The following is a 4,849-nucleotide window of genomic DNA, read 5'->3' as shown; positions in this document are numbered from 1 at the left end:
GCTGTGAGGTCACACGGAGCTGGCTTCTGGCTCCTTTGTGATGGCGTGAGCTCCCTGGAGATGTGACATCCTCAGGCGTTCCATGAGCTTGGGTGTGGGGGAGGGGCAGACATGTTTTCTAGCATAAGTGGGTGTTCTGATCCCCCAAGCCTTATTTACCTCTCATTTCTGTCTCTTGACTCTAGTCCAAAGGGACCTAGGGACTTCTGGGTAGGAAACACGTTGCTCCTTTGAACTGAGGTGTTGGTTGGGTTTCTGATGCAGGCTGATATATGTGGCCCCTCCTCTGGGCTTCTTCCCTGTAGTCTCTGGGTGGGGTGAGGGGTGGTTCTGGAGGACCTGTCAGCGTAAGGAACGCCCTGCCCATCGTGATGAACAGGCATGGCAGTAGAAAGGATCCTCACTCCAGATGATAGTGAGAGGCTGGACTCTTTCCCAGGGATTGTCGTCTGTGAAGTTTACACACCAAACCCAGAGCCATGAGAACAATCTCCTAACAGAACTGCTGGAGACACTGGGTTTGTTCTCAATGGCTTCTGAGGGTGACTCATGACCTGTGGGGAGGGCAGTCTTGCCTGCAGCACAGAGCTGGGTTCAGTGTTTAGATGCCTCATCTGGAATTCTGGGTGAAATTGTAGTTATAGGGACAAGTGCCTGATGAGAACAATTTAAGGAAGGATTTAGTTTAGAGCATTTGAAGGTCTAGTGTGGTGTCGGGGAGGTGAGGTGGCAGGAGCGTGAGGCAGTGGACCTCAGTGGATCTGCGGTCAAGAACAATGGTGGACACTGGTGCTCAGGCCGCAGTGGTGGACGCTGGTGCTCGGGCCACAGTGGTGGACGCTGGTGCTCGGGCCACAGTGGTGGACGCTGAGGCTCGGGCCACAGTGGTGGACGCTGGTGCTCGGGCCACAGTGGTGGACGCTGGTGCTCGGGCCACAGTGGTGGACGCTGGTGCTCGGGCCACAGTGGTGGACGCTGAAGTGGTGGACGCTGGTGCTCGGGCCACAGTGGTGGATGCTGAGGCTCAGGCCACTTATTCCTTTTTATTTAGTCCAGGACCCCAGCCTATGGGTACCACCCCCATCCAGGGTGGTTCTTCCCTCTTTAGTTGAACTTTTTGGACATAGTGTTGGAAATACACTCAAGAGGTATTATCTCCTGAAGGATTCCAAATCCAGGCAAGTTGATCCTGATTAACATAGATGGATCCTGTCATGAAAACAAATGTATGCCCAATGCCAGGCAGGTGTGGTCAAGCTTCACCTGCAAGGGGCTGGGGAGGGTGAATAGGGAACCAGCCTCCTGAGCAGAGAGGGGCAGCTGGCTGGTCTGATGGACGCCTCAGAACATTACAGTATGTGATTCACGAGTTATCTTTATCCCAGTGACACTCAAACTTCCTAACCTAACCACCAGTAAGTAGCTCTCCATGTAAACCAGTGTTATGGCGATCTCTGGAGTGGCTTCCCATCCGCCATGGATGTTTCCCACTGCCTACACAAGTAGGAAGTCTGGCTGTTCCGTTAGCCTCAGGGATCCTCTTGTCTCTGACTTCCCCGAAATGGAGGTTACAGGTGTGTGACACTCTGGCCTGGTGTTTATCACCCCAGTTCTGGGGATTGAGCTCAAGTAAAATAAGCATTTGACTGAGTTGTCTCCTCAGCACCTTACCGAATTCTTATGAGAAAATTAGGTCATTGGACAAGAGCTGGACTCTGAAACTTGGAATGGGAACGTCTGGATGGGCTGAGGTGTGAACTCAGGAGCCCCAGACTTTCAAGTGACCCTCCACCAGGGGCATATGGGGGCACTAGCCTTTCTTGTCTGGAAACCCCATGGTCAGTCAGTGCTAAAAGACCTGGCTTTAGACCCTTGGCAGGCCAGATTTTAGGAACCCCTGAGTGAATGAAGACTAAGTTAGGCCCTTGAGGCTGTGGCTCACACACTGTGACACCTTCAGGAGTCCTGAGGCTGTGGCTCACTCTCCATGGCACTTCCAGGAGTCCTGATGCTGTGGCTCACACGCCGTGGCACTTCCAGGAGTCCTGAGGCTGTGGCTCACACGCCGTGGCACCTCCAGGAGTCCTGATGCTGTGGCTCACACGCCGTGGCACCTCCAGGAGTCCTGAGGCTGTGGCTCACACACTGTGACACCTTCAGGAGTCCTGAGGCTGTGGCTCACTCTCCATGGCACTTCCAGGAGTCCTGATGCTGTGGCTCACACGCCGTGGCACTTCCAGGAGTCCTGAGGCTGTGGCTCACACGCCGTGGCACCTCCAGGAGTCCTGATGCTGTGGCTCACACGCCGTGGCACCTCCAGGAGTCCTGAGGCTGTGGCTCACACACTGTGACACCTTCAGGAGTCCTGAGGCTGTGGCTCACTCTCCATGGCACTTCCAGGAGTCCTGAGGCTGTGGCTCACACGCCGTGGCACCTCCAGGAGTCCTGATGCTGTGGCTCACACGCCGTGGCACCTCCAGGAGTCCTTGAGGCTGTGGCTCACACGCTGTGACACCTTCAGGAGTCCTGGGAAAGTAGACGGGGGCAGAATCGATGGTGACAGCCAACTGGATGGGGTGGCTGTGTGCACACTGATCCTGATCAGAACTACTCGGCTGGAAGTGACTCATGGTTTGCCTGGTTCAGTGCAAGCTGGACTCCATGGTCCAGAGACACTGGAACCACACAAGAGCTGGACACCTGCCCTGGGCGCATGGCTTGGGTTCTTTCCATTCCAGCCACGCATGGAAGAAGGAGCTGGGAGATTGTGGCTAGGAGTTTGGGGGCTGTAAGGAGGTAGATGGGTCTGCGGAGTATAAGTTCCAGAACGGTGGGGGCCAGTAGCCCTGGAGATGGCCTGTTGGCATAAACCCCAGGTAGGGTGCACGCACAGCTGCCATAAACTTCCGACAAGATCTGCAGACTGTAGCGGTGATCTAGCCTGGGACCGTTTCATGAGACAAGGTGTGGGCTGAGGGGCTTGGCCAGCTAGGGCTCACCTCCATCTTCAGGGACTAGAGGTGTTTGGTCAGGGCAGAGGTGGTGGTGAGGAGGAGACACTGTATCTCAGTTCACTCAACTGCTATGACAAAAATATTACTGGCTGGGAACCTTGTCGAGTGAGGTTTATTTATCATGGCTGAGTCCAAGCTGGGCACTGGCTTGTAGTTGACACCTTCCCACTCTGTCCTCACACATGGGTGGGCTGAAGTGTCTTACAAAGCCATTCACCCAGTTCTTAAGGCTCCATCATCACAACCTACTTCCCATCTGCAAGACCCTACACGACGGCACCATCCCCTTGGTAGTAGGGTCTGAACACATGAATTCTGGGAACACAGTCAGACCACAGCAAGGTGCCAGATAAGCAGTGTGTGTGTGTGTGTGTGTGTGTGTGTGTGTGTGTGTGCGCATGCACACGCACACGCGTGAACATATGCCAAGACCCTGTGAGTTGAACCATGAGGTGCTGGGCGATGCCCCCTTGTGGCTGGAGAAGGAGAGGGTGGGGAGGAGCTTTGCCAGATTTCAGTACCTTCATGCTGAGATGTCCTTGAGTGGATGAATGTGACAGATACCTCAGGTTGAGGGATGGAAGGAACAAAAGGCACAGGGTGGGGAAGGCACGCCCAGGTGACAACTGCCTGCCACCTCCTCTTTCCTGCTGACCCGTCTTTAGTCACCAGGATTCTGTGGCCTTGACCTTGGTCTTGCTGGGTATTGGCAAGTGTCTGTAGTGCCAAGGAATGCACAGGCGGAGAGATGGACAGACGGACAGACGTGTGGTAGGTGAAGGTGGAACCTGGGTATAGGCGCACCAGGCTGTCCTGGAGACTGCAGTGCGGAAGGCAGGCAGGAACCAGACTGTGGCTCATGAAGCCTTTCTAGGCTCCCTGCTCTTCCTGGTCCTCCGTGGAATGCACTGACCCATGGAGACAGAGTTTGGCAGGTCTGGCTCTCACTCCACGGAGGGATGGCAAGGAAGGAGGCTGCTAACCCCATCCAGTCACTTCATTGCTGCCTGGGGATGGGCAGGATTAGGGATCTTGTGTATCTGAGCCTGGGGGTTGGTTTGGCTAGTCTATGGGACTAAGGACTGCAGAAGGAAGGGGCAGAGAGGGCAGCCCAGGGCAAAGGGATGTGTTCAGAATTCAGACACACTGCCCTCACCCTCTCAGAAACCTAGGAAGGGGCTTGTGCCACTTCATGCCAAGCAGCCCTGCCCATTGTCACGAATGAATGAGCCACCCCAGCCTGATCTCTGTGACAGCTTTGGTGATGGTGGTGGTGATGGTGACCGGCTGGAGCCCCATGACAGGGAGCAAGACAGGAGGGGAAGTCTGCCTAGGTCTGGAAATTGCTGTCCCAGCTCAGAAGGATCAAGTCGCATGCTGACAACTTGGACAGGCCCAGGCCAAGTGGAAGCCAGGGTCTCTCAACATCACAAGGATTCAGGGACCTGTGGAGGGAAGGGACTGCGTGGGCTGGGCTTGCTGGCGTGGGCACGGAGTTCCCCGATGAATGGCCTTGCAAAGCCAGTTCCACCTATGCATCCAGGAATCTGGACATTGGGAAAGGTTGAGGCAGGAGTCAGTCCAGACCAGTCTAAGCAGCTTCCTTTCCAAGGAGGGCTCCCCGGGACAGCCCATCTCCCCCAGGACCCTGAGGTGACAGCCCTGATCTTCCTTGTGGCTGCTCCAAGGCCAGGTGTGAGCAGAGGACTGAGGCTGCCCACTTCAGTGGGGCCGTGAGTCACCCAGGACAGCTGTTCTACATAAGCAGGAACTGTCTCCTCCAGTCCAGACAGGGACGAGTGGCCAGTGGAGAGAGCTGCTCTTGGATCTACTGG

This window comes from Microtus oregoni, unplaced genomic scaffold, assembly GCF_018167655.1.
Source record: "Microtus oregoni isolate MIOR12 unplaced genomic scaffold, Mior012 000109F_ref0000275, whole genome shotgun sequence".
Classification (NCBI taxonomy): domain Eukaryota; kingdom Metazoa; phylum Chordata; class Mammalia; order Rodentia; family Cricetidae; genus Microtus; species Microtus oregoni.
This window is presented reverse-complemented; position numbering follows the sequence as displayed.